We start from the raw sequence: 16,508 nt of genomic DNA on the forward strand, positions 1-16,508 counted from the left end.
AAGAGTCTTAGGAATGTGTCATCCTTCATATATGTTGACAGATTAGAACTTTGAATATGTTAAGCCACCATTATTGTTTCATAGCATATTTCAAAGGTAAGGAACAAACTGACAGCACTATTTTCATGCTGTGAACACAGAAGAGTCTCCTCTAGAAGGGACATAGTAAGTAAATTCAAAACCATTTTTTAAATAGGCTAGAATACGATATTTAAACATGAACAACATAAGCAAACATATTCCTGAGGGTTTTCAATTCTCTATTAAGATTTTTAAAAATTTTGCCTCAAAATTTTGATAATGATTCAACACCCCCCCTCCACACAAAAAACATGCATTTTATACTATCTTAGTAATCACCTCCTAACCAGGCATTACCAACAGATTTTAACACCTCTGTATCAGTTTAGGATAGATTAAAGAATAGGCAGCACAGTTTGTTTATTCTGGGCACTTGAGAAAAGGATTCAGAAAGACTTAACTCCTAAGTTTTGAGTTCACACCAAGTGAAATTCAAATGTTTTCCATAGTGCTCTATAAGAATATATACATGTTTTAAATTTAATTTAAATGTTGTTTAGAATTTCTCGGATATACAGGCTGGCCCAGTGGCACACTCGGTAGAGTGCGGCGCTTGGGAGCGCGGTGGCGCTCCCGCCGAGGGTTCAGATCCCATATAGAGACTGGTCTGCTCACTGGTTGAGCGCGGTGCGGGCGCGACACCGAGGGTTGCAATCCCATAGCCAGTCGCGGTACGGGCGCGACACCGAGGGTTGCGATCCCGTTACCGGTCACGAAAAAAGACAAAAAGGAAAAAAAAAAAGAATTTCTCGGATATGACACCAAAAGCATAAGTAACAACAACAACAAAATAAAAATAAAAATTGACTTCATCAATATTAAAAACTTTTGTATATTAGCACACTAGCAAAGAATGAAAAGGCAGCCCACAGAATGGAAAAAAAATATTTTCAAATAATATATGTGGAAAGGGATTGACAGTCAGAATGTATCTTAAAAACTACTACAACTCAACAACAAAAAGCAAACAGCCTGATTTAAAAATTGGCAAATGACTTGAATAGGCATTTTTCCAAAGAAAATATATAAATGGTTGACAAGTATATGAAAAGATGCTCAATATCGTTAATCATCAGGAAAATGCAAATTCAAACCATAGTGAGATAATATTTCATGCCCATAAGAATGGTATCAAACACACACACACACACACACACACACACACACACACACACAAAAAAAACAGACAGAAAATAACAATTGCATAACAAGTGTTGTCAGTGATGTGGGATTGACATCCCTGAGGGGAATTGACATTGCTGAGGGGAATATAAAATGATGCAGCTGCATTGGAAAGTGGTATGTTTGTTCCCCAAGATATTAAACATAGAATTACAGTACGATACAGCAAGTTGTCTGTATATACACTTTAAAAAAAAGCAGGGATTAACCAGATATTTGTTTAAGAATGTTCATAGGATCATTATTCAAAATACCAAAAAAGTGAGAACAATCCTACAGTCTATCAGGAGATGTATGGATGAACAAAATGTGGTATATACACACAAAAGACTATTATTTACCCTGAAAAAGGAAATTCTAATACATGCTACAATATGGATGAACCTTGAGGACATTGTGCTAAGTGAAAGAAACCAGTCACAAAAAGACAGATACTGCATTATTTCGCTCCCGAGAATAGCCAAACTCATAAGATAGAATGGTGGCAGCCAGGGGCTGAAGGAAGAGGAATGGGAAGTTATTGTTTAAAGGATAAAACGTTTCAGTTTGGAGTGATAAAAATGTTCTGGAGATGGATGGTGGCGATTTTTGCACAACAATGTGAATGTACTTAATGTCACTGAACAGCACTCTTAAAATTTGTTTAATGGTAAATTTTTTGTTCTGTGTGTTTTTCCACAGTTTTAAAAATTAAAATTAAAAGTTGAAAAAGAACTGTTTAGACAGGTGTCTAAACATTGCAAGAATTGAACCAAGGGAACTCTCTTAAGAAGATTATTTCTTAAAAAATGGCATTTTAATCACTGGGATGAAATTTACTATTGGTGGTCGAGCCCATAAATATTGCAGTTAGCACAAAATGGAAAACATGTTGCAGAACATAGGAGTAGAGTTGAAATTGACCCTCTCAGAGGCTATTCTTACCTTAAAATGTTATTTATTTCTTTGCATAAAAGTCATTAAGACTGAGGAAAAGTTATTCCAAATGCACAATCCAAAAATAAATTTTAGACAGACAGACATGGCAAATGCATAATCTAGTATATTCGTTTGATTTCTCAGAACTCAGAATTTCCAGAATAATTTTCTTGTGTCTTTTATCTCTGCTGGGACTCAGCCCGAGGATCCAAGAATGTTAAATATCTTCCTCTGTGAACACTTTTCTGTTTGTAGTAGGGAAAAAAATTCTGTTCTGTTTGATAATCTTTCTTTCAAAATTTTTCTGACATATCTTTATGAGACAAAGTCAGAACATAGTATCCACTACCTTTCTTTTCCATTGTTCATGTACACAACAGGGAACCATATTGTTTTGAAATCAACTTTACTGAAATATAAATTGCATTTTATAAGTTGAACCCACTTTGAGTTCATCAGTTTTGTCAAATCTCTACACCAGGTAGCCACTTACATAATCAATATAGAGAAGATTTCTATTAACCTCAAAATGTTCCCTCATATTCCTGCCCAATCTATCTAACTCCTCCCTGTGGCCGAGGGAACACCTGATCTGTTTTCTCTAACTATAGATTTGGTTTTTCAAATGTTTCATATAAATGATATCTGTTCTTTTGTGTCTAAATCTTTAAAAGTAGAGAATTTTCTAGAAGACAAGGCATGGCAGAGAAGTCAGAGCAATTTGAGAACCAGAAGGACTTGACTTGTGTTCCTGGTTTGAATACGAAAGGGTAATGTGACAGCAATGCTGGTGACATTGAAAACTGAGTGAGGCTCCCAGCTGACAGACAGCAAGGAAGGGAAGACCTCAGTCCTATAGCCAAAAGAAACTGAATTCTATCAACGATGTAAATGAGCTTCAAAGCAAATACCCCTGCCCCCATAACAGCCCAAGTAAGGCAGCACCTTGATTTTGGCCTTGTGAGACCTAGAGCAGAGGAGCCAGTCAGACTTACCCAGACTTCTGTCCCCATAACTGTGAGATAATGTGAGTGGCTTTAAGCCAGCAAGTGGTAATTTGCTACAGCAGTAATAAAAATTTAATACAATACATAAAACAAAAAGAAGGTACACAATAATTGTAGGAATAATTAAAATAGAAAATGACAAAAAAACTTAATTATGAGAAAATGAAGAAGCAGGCTCTTTGAAAACACTTGAAAAGACTTATGGTAAGAATGATTAAGAAAACAGTACCTTAACTGAATCATTGTGCACTATGTGCATGTATTGAAACAATACACTGTACCCCACAAATATTTACAAGTAAATATTAAAATTAAAAAAAAAGAAATCTAAATAATTTTAGAAAGCTAAGAATAACAATGGTAAAGAGCTATAATACTAGATATCCAGATTTATTCAATATATTTATTTAAGAGAGGGTGATTTGGGCATAAGTTTAGAAAAGTAAATCATTGGAACAGAATAGAGTCTATAAATAAACCCACATGTATACAGTAACTTGCTTTAAGACCAACCCCCCCCCCCAAACATACAAACAAACAAACAACAAAAAACCCACCATGATTCAATTGGAAAAGAATAGTCTTTATGAGAATGGTGCATGGTGCTCCATCAATTAAATATGCATTAAAAAAATAACCATTACCTCAAACCATGTGTAAAAATTAAATTGAGATATATATTAGGCTTAAATGTAAAAAGTAAAACAATTAGCTATTAGAAGAAAACCTATGGCAATAAAATATACTCATGACCATGAGATAATAACAGATGTTTTTAACAAGATGCAAGAAGTATCAACCATAAAAGAAAAACAAAAGTAATCTCTGCTCATCAAATAACTAAGAAAGTAAAAAGAAAAGTCACAGACTTGCAATAAACACACATGAATTAAATATATCCATGAAATTACCCAATATGCATGTAAAAACATGTGAAACTTCCCGTCATCAGGGAAATGTGAGGTAAAACCAGAAGGAGGCCATCATACCCTCATAGGAACTAATATAATTGAAAGAGCTAATGATAGCAAGTGTACGCCAAGAGTGCAGACATCTAGAAGTCTCCCAAATTTCTGGCAGGAGTGTAACTTGGTCAACCATTTGAAAAGTTGGCAGTGCCTAAAAAGTCAAATGTTAATATAACCTGTGATCTCTATGATCCATCAATTGCCCTCCTAAATAGATAAACAAGATAAATAAGTTGATATGTCCATTAAAAGATTGCTAGCAGCAGCTTTATTCATAACAGCAGAAAACTGAAAATCAACCCAATATCCATCAGTATGGTTTGGATGAAATGGAATGAAGTATAACAAAGAAACTAAAAACAAAACAAAACTTTAAAGTAACTATTTCTACATGCAGTACAGATGAATAACCTCAGAGATTAAATGTTGAATGAAAGAAGACAAAAAATTCATTTTTTTTCCATTTATATGAGGCTCAAGACTAAGCAAAACAAATTGACTTTTTTAGAAGCCCAAAACAATTACCTTGGTGTGTGGTGGGGTATTACTGTCTGTGAGATAAATAAAGGAGTCTTCTAGGGTGATGAAATATTCTATACCTTGATCTGAGTGATATTTAAATGGATGTATTGATATGGAAAAATTCACCAAGCCATAGTCCTATGATTAGTATATATAAGTCATTGTTCAATTAAAAAGAAAAAGTCATGTTAGAAATAAAAAGTGACATAACTAAAGACAGTACCTATGTAAAAGTACTATGAAATACATTATAAAAATAAATTTGAAAAAAGGATTTCTTCCTGGGAAGACACACATTTTCAAAACTAAATCAAGAGGGTATTTTTGTCAATGCAATTAATTAGTGAAAGAAATGAAGTTTAAAGATTGAAAGAAAAAAAACTGTGATTGTAGATTCATTCATATAGATGATACATTTTTATACACAGAAAATCCAAAAGAATCAATAAAAAAAATTATGAAAATTCATGAGAAGTTACAGCAATGTTGAAAGCTATATAATCTACATACAAAAATTGATATAATTTATTAGGAACAACCAATTAGATAATATAATTTTGAAAATCCTATTCTATATATCTAAATTGCTGTAATATGTCAAAAATAAGAATATCAAATGTTATTCAGCATCCTAAAGAATAAATTAATAAAACCTTATTGAGGAGCATGAAAGAAAACCTAGTAAAGGATGAAAAATACTATATTAAATGGAAAAATTCAACATTTTGGTGATAATAATTCTCCTCAAATTAAGTGATGGAGTTAACATAGGCCCCCCAAAAAAGTCTCAGCAGGGTTTTTCATGGAAGTAACAAGCTATCTAAAAAGCATGTAAAGGAATACAAGATTAACCAAGACAATTTCAAAATGTGATGAGCAATAAGAACTTGTTCATCAGATTTTAAAATTTATTGACTAATTAAAACAATGTAGTTTCACAGTAGTGTTAGTCAAATATATATTTATGCTACAAAATAGACTAGTAAAACACAAAAAGAAAATTCATGGGAATATGATGTAAACAGACTTCTGAATATATTGGAAGGTGGTTTTGGCAGAAGAAGTGCTATGCATAAGTAAGGAAAGGATGCATTCTTCCTATAAATGATGCTAAGACAACTGGCTCTCCATATGGAGAATGATAAATTAGATGCCTACCTCATATCATGCCCCAAAATAAGTTCCAGATGGGTTAAATACCTGTATGTGGAAAGCAAAACAGTGCAACATTTATGAGAAATAAATGAAAGCATTTTTATGATATCAATGCAGAGAGCTACTTTTTTAAAAATGCAAGGCAAGCAAAATTATCCCTGTGAGGTTAAAAGGACATCCACCACGGCCGGCCCAGTGGCGCACTGCTACAGTGCGCTGCTTGGGAGCGCGGCGGCACTCCTGCCGAGGGTTCGGATCCCACATACAGACGGGCCGCTCACTGGCTGAGCGAGGGGCGGGCGCAGCACTGAGGGTTGCGATCCCGTTGCCGGTCCGGTCCGGTACGGGTGCGACACTGAGGGTTGCAGTCCGTTGCCGGCCACGAAAAAAGACAAAAAGGAAAAAAAAAAAAAAAAAAGGACATCCACAATCTGAGAAATTTGCAGTGCTTATAACTAATGCAATTCTGGAGCCATTCTCCTTCTAGAAACACTTGTGATATGCACACAGGAGAGATGTAAAGGATGTTAAGTGCAGCATTGTTTGAAACAGTGGGGGAATAAAGTGAAATTTGAAAATACAGTTGGCCCTTAAACAATGTGGTGGTTAGGGTCACTGACCCCTTGGCACAGTTGAAAACAAATGTAAACTTTGGACTCCCCAAAAACTTGAAGGACGGAAGGAAAAGATGCATTCTGGCCTATTGTTGACTGGAAGCCTTACTGAAAACATAACAGCAGATCAACATGCATTTTGTATGTTATATGTATTATATACTGTATTCTTACAATACAGTAAGCTAGGGCATAGAAAATGTTATTAAGAAAAACATAAGGAAAAGAAAATACATTTACAGTACTATATTTACTGACAGCTATCCACATACAAGTGGACTCGTGCAGTTCAAACCCATGCTGTTCAAGTGGCAACAGTGACATATATACACACACATGCATACATATGTATAATTATACATATATGTACACACACACATGAGGGTGCTTCAAAAGTTCATGGAAAAATGAAATTAAAAGACAATATGAATCCTTTCATGAACTTTTTGAAGTACTCTCATATATGTATATACATGCATGTATATGTATTCTAATTGAAGTATGTGTAGGCTATATATACACACATATATGCATGTATGAGAATACTTCAAAAAGTTTGTGGAAAAGTGGAATTAAAAGATAATACAAATCTTCACATGAACTTTTAGAAGATCCATACTATATATTCATATATAAATTTGTTGTAAAACCATAAAGTGGGATACCATATGAATTTAATAATTTGATTTTTATACTATTCGTGATCTGAAATGATATTGAAAGAGCAAAGAAACTGTGGACAGAAAAAGAGTAGAATTCAAATGTATGCATAACTTTCATAACAAATTTAAAGGAAAATTATATATTAACATTTGATAAGTCTTAGTGAGACAAACATGGATTTAGTTATATTGTTATTATTAATTTCCAAAGTATCAAAATAAAAACACTTTGAGAGACATGCTGCATCTCATAATTAATGTTCCTTTGCCTATTAAACTTGATGTTTTCCACTTTAACACCTTTTTAATAAAAAAGACCCTTTTTAATATAAAGGGTCTACTCTGTGCAACCTTGTTTGGAAGAAATAAAAATTACGTATGAAATATAATCTCTATCCTCAAGCTATTCTGCATCCTTAGAAGTGACAAATGGTATGGCCTGAAACATAAATGTGATAGGATAGAAGGAACAGATATAAGTGAAGGCAATGTGAATACAAAACAATTTGCGATCTCAAATGGACCACAAAAATCATAGAATTTGGTTAGAATAAGCAAGTGTAATACAAGGAAAAGAAACAAGATAAGTCAGCAAAGTGGATAGGACTAGGATCTGTTGAAGGTTGAATGAGGAGCCTGATCTAAATGGAGCAGAATCTATACTCTGGGACAAAGTGAGAGATAATGAGGGATTTAGGGAGGGTATTAGACTATGATGCGCCTTGAACACTAGTCAGAGACATTAGTAGTTGATGAGTATATATTTCCTACATGAAACAAACTTAACCTTTATGATTAGAAATGGTTTTGTTGGTCCCACAGTGGGGGTATCTGTTTACCTCCTAGGTGAATCCTGGAATCAAATTCTTGTTCTCCAGCTGCTTCATCACCAGATGCAGGCTGTTCTGCCATGAGGGTGATGCTTCTACCTTTCAGTGATGTAAATCCCGCCTAACTTTCCACTTCCCAAACCTCTTTCCCAGAAGAAATGCATCTGTATCTCAATGGATATTTAACAAATTTCCTGAGTAAAGGAGCTGGAGATTATTCCAAAACAGGAGAAGGTGGATGAGTTGGTGAAGTGGGGTCACAGAGTGTGCTTTGTTCTTTTGTTCTTTCCTTTTCCTGAGTTTTATGAGTTTATATCTGATATGGACACTCCCCAGGCCTCCAACATAGTCTTCCCTAATCCCCCCCGCTTTCTTCTCCCTTCTTTCTATTTTACATTACAAGTGGATATATTCTTATTTCATTCAAATTTGACTCTATACTTTTCAAAGAAAGTTCTAGATGCTTTGTCTCTGAAGCCAGATGGCCTGGGTTTGTTAGGCAATTTATTATATTCTTTGATTCTCAGTTTTCTCATTATGATAAAGGATCTTTCTTATAGGGTTTTTCTGACTATTGAGTAAACTAATACCTTTAAAGCATTTATAATAGGGCCTAGCACATGGTAAGTGCTCAGAAAATTAACTGTCTGCTGTCTTCTAATCTGATATTTATTTCACATCTTTTCTGATAACGTCTGACTAGCATCATCTAGGGTATACCCTCAATGTAGAGTGGTAGATTCTACTGATTTTCCAGAGATGGACATAAGTAACACATCCCCATAGCCACATGATTGGTTTAGGAAGGAGCATATGGCCCAATCAGAGCAATGAGAGGGAACAGGATTTTTATCGGGGCCGTGGGGTGCTGGAAGAGAGGCAGGTGCTCACTTTTTAACTAATGTGAAGTTATGATAATATAAATAAAAACCTACTGACATTTTATCATAAAAGAGTCAAAACCAAGACCATGTTTGATTACATGTCACATATTTTTCTAGTTTGGGTTGTGTTTCTTGTCACTTGCAACAAATACTGTGAATTATATACTCGGCTTAATAGGCTAAGAAGAGGTGGTTGTCTTCCTATACTTCGTTAAATCGCAAAATCTCTTCTCCTTAACATTTGGAGGAAGTGTCTCAGGAAGAAATTGAGTAGATATCTCAGTTTTAACCTTCCACCTATCTTCATTTAAGAAGTACTAGTAAAAATAAATGTTATAAGAAATGTACATGTTCTTGCTTAATATTTGCTACAGATAACAGCGAATAGGACTTCTTAGTAAAGAGTAGTCTAACTACCTCAAAGAATAAATCCATCCCTAAACAAGTAGTGGATCATTTTCTCACCATTCAGTGATTAATATATTATGCATCATTCTTGTTTAAAACTATAAGCAAGATTTTATATCTCATTATAATTAATGAGACAAAAAACAGTAATTTCTTAAGAGGTATTTTGTTATCATAGCTATGAACAAGGCACTGAGACTCTACTTAAATTTTGTTTCATATCAGAAATCAAGAGAAGGGAAAATGTTTTCAGTATCAAAGACCAGAAGGGAAAGAAATGTGGTAAGTCTACGAAAGCCTTAGAGAACAGATAGATTCTAAAATGTCTGATTCAGAAACTTGATTCTTGCAGAAAAGAGAATGAGCAGAAAGGTGATTGTAAATATGCATCTGGCTACTCCTCAGTGAACAGATTACCTGCCTTAATACTTAAAGATTAGAAATATTTTTAATTCCTAATAGCCCTTAAATGTTTAATTTTTATAAAATACATTTCAGATTTTTTATTTTCAAAAATTGGAAATTTTTACATTTTCTTGGCTTTAGCATCACATCAGCACTTTTTAGATATGCTTGCAGAGAGAAATATTTTGACTTGTTTTTAAATTTTTTATATACAGTGGAGTTAATATGAAGAGTTCAGAGAAGAGCCCCATTCATCTTCCCTTATAATAAAAAGAGTTTATTTCTATTTACTTATTCAACCTGATTTGAATTATGCAATATAGTGAGCCAGGATCTTGCATATACAGGCAACATGAAAAAATAATTTTAAATTGAATTTGGTTTTAGAATAAATGCTTACCCATTTTGTAAATAAACATTCTGTTCTTTATTTAAAGTTCAGATTTTAGAGAACTGTTAGAAAGAGCTCTGCTTTTTGTGTTGCACAAATTGAAAAGGGAGTCTAAATTTAGGAAGTACTACAATTAATTTTAAGAATACTAATAATTAAATGTAGGTAATGATTTTGAAATTTAAATAACAAAAATATGTGTAGCATTACCATTCCCAAAACATTTATTACACTGCTGATTGTTCATGACATTATATTAAGCCTTGACAAAAATAAAACGTCTTCAGTTACAGTGACAGCTGTTACGTTGTGAATAACCAAAGGTTAGAATATGTACTATCTACTTTTAGAATTCTTCTTCAGTCTAAAGTAATATTGGTGATCATAAAAAACTAGAAAAACTATGTCAAATATATACCGAAGGTGATCAGAAACACCTTTTCAATTTTAGAATACCTATAGCTATGGTTATTTTAATTTAATGCATTTAAGTCATATTTCTTGGAGTATAATTTATGTATGGTAAAAATCACCATTTTTAAAAGTGTACGGGTCAATGAGTCTTGCCAAATGAGTACAGTAGTAAAACCACATCACAATAAAATATATTTACATCACTAAAATGTTCTATCATGCACTTTGTAGTCAATTCCCTTTGCCCATTCCAAGCCCCTGGAAATCATTGATCTGATTTCTGTCTCTATAGCTTTGTTGTTTCCAGAATGTCATATAAATGTCATCATAAAACATGTAGCCTTATAAATCTGGCTTCTTCCATTTCCTTTGAAAATTGAGAAGTATTACATTGTATGGAAGTACCACAATTTGTTTATCCATTTACATGTTGATGGACATTTGGGTTGTTTCCAGTTTGGGGCAATTAGGCATAAAATTGCCATAATTATTTGCATTTATGTCTTTATATAGACTTATATTTTCATTTCTCTTGGGTAAATACATAGAAGTGGAATTGTCAGTTCATATGTTCAGTATGTAGTTATCTTTATAAGAAACTACCAAGCTGTCTCCCAAAGTGCTGTACCATACTGCATTCCTAAAACAAAGCAGGAGAGTTCCAGTTGGTCGCACCTCACTAGGATTTGGAATTGTCAGTATCTCTAAATTAAGCATTCTAGCAGGTGTGCAAAGGGATCTCATTATACATTTAATTTGCATTTCTTTCATGACTAATGATGCTCAGCATCTTTTCATGACTTTACTTGCTATCTATATATACTCTTTTGTTCACATCTTTAGCCCTATAATTTAATGGGATGTTCTTATTGTTGAATTATAAAAGCTCTTTCCATAGTTTTGATACAAGTCCTTTATCCGATATGTGTTTTGCAAATATTTTCTGTCAAAGTGTGGCTTACTTTTTTTTACACTGCCTTTTGAAGAGAAGATATTTAATTTTGATGAAGTTTAATTTATTGATTTTTCTCTTTATGGTTCATGTTCTTTTATTCTAAGAAATATTTGCCTAACTCAAGGTAAAATAATTTTTTCTTATCTTCTTACTAAAATTATTATAGTTTTGCTCTATCTTTAAGTGCATTTCTTACAAGGAAATTTTGTATAGAATCTGAAGTTAGGGTAAATATTTATTCCTTTTTCTCACACACAAGTTCAACTGTTACAGCACTCTGTTTGAAAGGTTGGTCTTTCCTTTTTGAATTACTTTGGCACCATTGTCAAAAGTCAATAAACTGATATATGTGGATACATTTCTGGACTCTGTATTCTGATTCATTGATATTTTTGTCTTTCCCCCCCCTAAAACAACACTGCTTTGAATCCTCTTAGCTTTTGCTTATAGAAAAATGTCTTCATTTATAGGAAGTCTTGAAATCTGATAGTCTGTATCCTGCAATTTATTGGTTCTTTTTCAAAATTATTTTGGCTGTTCTGGTGTTTTTCTATCTAAATTTTATAACTGAGTGGTCAATTCCTACCAAAAAAACAAACAAACAAACAAACAAAAAAAAAACTACTGAGATTTTGATTAGGATTGCATTGATTCTATACATCATTTTGGAGAAAATTTAATATTTTTAAATATTGTTTATTTTTTTGTTTACTTAGATCTTCCTTACTTTCTTTTTAAAAATTTTAGTATTTATTTGTACATATTTGTGGGGTACTGTGTGTTGTTTCAATACATGCATATACAGTAATGATTCAGTTAGGGTAAATAGTATAACTTTGTACCCGTTAGTCCACCACTTCTCCTCCTCACTACTTCCCCTCCTCCAAGCCTCTGGTAACCATTATTCTACTCTCTACTTCTATGAGAGCCACTTTTTTTTAGATTCCAAATGTAAGTGAGATCATGCAGTATTTCTTTCTGTGCCTGACTTACTTCACTTAACATGATAGTTTCTGGTTCCATCCATAAATGGTAATTTTTAGTGTAGAAATTTCTAAATCTTTTATATTTTATATTTTTATAAGAACTATTGTTCAATTTTAATCCCAAATTTCTTACTGTATTCTTCAAATAAAAAGTGGCATTTCTTCCTGTTCATGTGTGATGCTCCTGAGTAGGTGGGACAGGGGGTGGTGAGGGGATAGACATTGATGCACAACAGGAGAAGCTTTAGTGAAGCTCATTGAGAATTTATATATAAAAGGAGAATAAAAAATATAAGGAGTCTATAATCATTGGCTATGATCTTTTATGTATCTACTTTAACAATGAAACCATAATGGAAAATATTACAGTTTACATGCTGGTCTTAGTTATGCTTCTGCAAAAAGATGGCAAAAATGATCAGCAGTTGTAGGTTATTATGGGGGGAAAAAAACCTCCATTATCCCTCACCCAAACATCAGGCTATCAGGCTATCACTAAGTGATTTAATTAGCTTTAACATCTGAATAATATCACATTTGTATCCTGGCATTTTAATGCGTAAGAACATGTTTTTGAAGAACCAGTTTCCATATTTAGAAACTGGAAAATGAAACATCCTGGAAAATAGAGTTGACATGGAAATTATGCAATAATTTATCAGTACTTGAGCAAAACTTTTTCATTAATCTAAGTGAAATAAAATTAAGTTGAATGAACATCATTTAACAGTTACAGAGATAATGCATCAAAAAATAGTATTGAGTTTAATAGAAGTTAACCGTCATGTATTAATATTGATAGTTACAGATTTGATCTTTTACCATGTAATATATTTTGTCTATCTAAATATAAATATTAAGATAACCTTGTATTTCTCAGATCAGAGGGTACCATAATTTTTTTCTAGCCCATCTCATCCTTCTGCCATTTCTATGATTCCACATTATTTTCAACTAAATAGGAAAATGAACCAGACTATTCTGAAAGCTAAGATATGATTATACTTTAATCATATTTTCATTTTGATTGAGGAAATGAGATGCTTAAGGTTGTAAATCTAAATATCATAAAAAAGAATAAAATTTTGAAAGAAAATGTCACCAACGTTCTGCAGAAATTGAGTTTGTGAAAAAAAGTTTAAGGTTTTTAGCCTTAAAAATTCTTGTTAAGGGCCGGCCCGGTGGCGCACTGGATAGTGCGCTGCTTGGGAAGCGCGGCGGTGCTCCCGCCGAGGGTTCGGATCCCACATACAGACCGGTTCCCGCTCACTGGCTGAGCGAGGTGCGGGAGCAACGCCGAGGGTTGCGATCCCGTTGCCGGTCCCCGGTCCGGTACGGGGGCAACACTGAGGGTTGCGATCCGTTGCCGGACACGGAAAAAGACAAAAAAAAAAAAAAATTCTTGTTAATATTTTCTAAAAGAATTAACATATCTTCTTTATTGTAAAAATGCTATTAATGTTAAAATTTTAATATTTTATTAACATAAACTTAGGTTCAATTTTATTACTGCCTGAATAATATAATATCTATCAAGAAAAGGAATACTTACTTATATTTTAACTTAAAAAATATACTTGAATGCTAAATAGAAAGTCATTTCTTTAAAAAACACTGCTTATCTTTATCCTAAAGGGCATTATTTACCTATGGTTCTTATACACAATGACATACTGTACATTTTTAAAAAGGAATCAGGAATATCTCAATACACTGCTATGAAGGTAGTCTTGTATATATGTTATTAGATAAAATTAAAAATATTTTATTCAAGAAGGTGTGCATAGTGTGGTATGATTTCTCCGATAAAAGTAGAGGATTACCATTTGTCTACATATTTGTTTATATTAAAAAAGAAAACAAAAGCAAAATCCTCTATTTAATGATCTTCTATAGTGGAAAGGAAGGTTTAGGAGTAAGGGATAATGATAGAAGCTAAGTTTCCCGAAATATAATTTGTTTTGAAAATTTACTTTTTAGCTATGCAAAAATATTCACATAATGATAAAATACTTAAAGCAACCTCTAAAAATCAAAAATGAAAAAATGAATCTATATACTCTGTTAGATGCATAACTAGTGCCACACAGAAACTATTTCAAGTGAATTTAAAATATAGTAATGTTACTCAAGAAAAAAGAAACTGCAAAAAAATTAAGCTTGTTTCAATGATCATATTGCTGGTAGACATGTTGATACTGCTATGGAGCACAGGTTGTGTGTGTGTGTGTGTGTGTGTGTGTTTTGTGAGATAAAGCAAATGAATAGTTACATTGGTGTCTTTGAGAAGTGGGATGTTTTTTTGATATGAGAGAAAGGATAAGCTGAATAGGTACTTGTTAAGAAGTAAAAGTCCTGTAATCCTCAATATGAGTTCAAAAACTATGAATTAATTATGATTTTATCTTAAAATATGTATATACATATGTATACGTGTGTGGGCATGGAAATGTAAAAATTTCCAGCTCTACCTAACTGATGAGACTTAGAAATAAAGACCAACCTCACAGAATGAACAATTCTAGATTAAAATGTATAGTTTACATGTATGTTTTTATTAAGAAAAAATAATAATAATGATTTCATGTCTGGGGAAAGAAAGTGAGCCTGAAAGATCTGGTATACCAGGATGTAAGGATGCTTTCAAAGACTGCTGAGGATATATGCAGTAGCCTACCTCCAAAATTGCCGCCCATACCTCTGAACTTCTGGTATTCATGGGCTTGTGTAGTTCCCTCTATGTTGAAGAGGGCAGATGTATGTAATCAATAGGATATTTGGAAGTAACTGTGTGTATGTTCTGAAGCTAAGTCATAAAAGACATTGCTACTTGTTCCTTGTTCTTATAGAGATTACTTGCTCTGGGGGAAGCCACGAGCCATGTCATAAGCACACTAAAACACCTCTGGAGAGGTCCATGTGGCGAGGAACTAAGGCCTCCAGCCAACAGGCACCACAAGCTCACCAACCATGTGAGTGAAACAACTCACAAGCATATCCTTCATTTCCTTCAAGTCTTCAGATGATTGTAGCTCAAATAAGGCATCTTCATCTTTATGACCAAAACTTCATAAGAGACCTTGATCCAGAGCCACTCAGCTGAGTAGCTCTAGAATTTCTCATCCACAGAAACTGTAAGATGGTGAAGAGTTTTGTTGTTTAAGTCATCTAAGTTTTGGAGTAGTTATCAATATAATAAAAGGTAATAGAGCAGGTCTAAAGACTAAGGAACCAATTTGAATTGGCTTTCATTGTTCAAAGATAAAATAATTTGAGCTGCAATAAGAAAAGTAAATGCAATGAATTGAATCACTTCAAATATGTTTAAACTCATAGGATAATCATACCAAAAAAAAATAAAGCTCTCATTTTTCTTTGGAAGGTGCTAGATAGCCATTTCATCACATTGAAAACATAAATATAGCGAAAAAACTCAAGTATTCTTTCTAACTTTCCTGTATTAACTACATATCAGGTAAGCAAATGGCTGATGGTGATGGGGAGTGTTCTTATAGATTTTTCTTTACTTTTGCATGTGTCAGAAAATCTCCATAACACAAGCTACGAACAATAGTCATGAAGGAAGGTAAACATTTTTTTTTTAACCCATCGATTCTGTCTGAAACATATTCTAACCATATAGGACTTTAGCTTTCAGGAACAAGGACTGCACATATTTTTCCCTGTTCTTTCTGCTAAGGCCAAGTAAAGAACATGGACATTATATCTGAAAGATTAAAAAAAAAAGTATGTGAGAGACAGAACTTGGGACCTAAACAATGACATGATAGTGACCTTACTGGGTTTTCTTTTTGTTTCTTATATCTCAGGTATGGAAAGAAAAATATGACAACAAAGAAATGTCAATGAATAAAGGAAAGGAAAAAAATCCCATAAAACTTCTTCTCTTTCTAACTAAAGAAAACAACCAGAAAAGGAGCATTCCAGCAAGACAGAAAGCTTGTAGACAATAACTGAATATTCACTGTACTGCAACCAAATAACATAGGAAAACTGTGATCCAATCCCACACATGTCAGCAGAGGCTGAGTAGGAAACCTAGACTTCTGACTTCAGAAGGCTGACATCAGGCAACCCAATCGCCCCCCCCCCCCCCCCCCCCCCC

This window comes from Galeopterus variegatus, unplaced genomic scaffold (genome assembly GCF_000696425.1).
Source record: "Galeopterus variegatus unplaced genomic scaffold, G_variegatus-3.0.2 Scaffold451, whole genome shotgun sequence".
Taxonomy (NCBI): domain Eukaryota; kingdom Metazoa; phylum Chordata; class Mammalia; order Dermoptera; family Cynocephalidae; genus Galeopterus; species Galeopterus variegatus.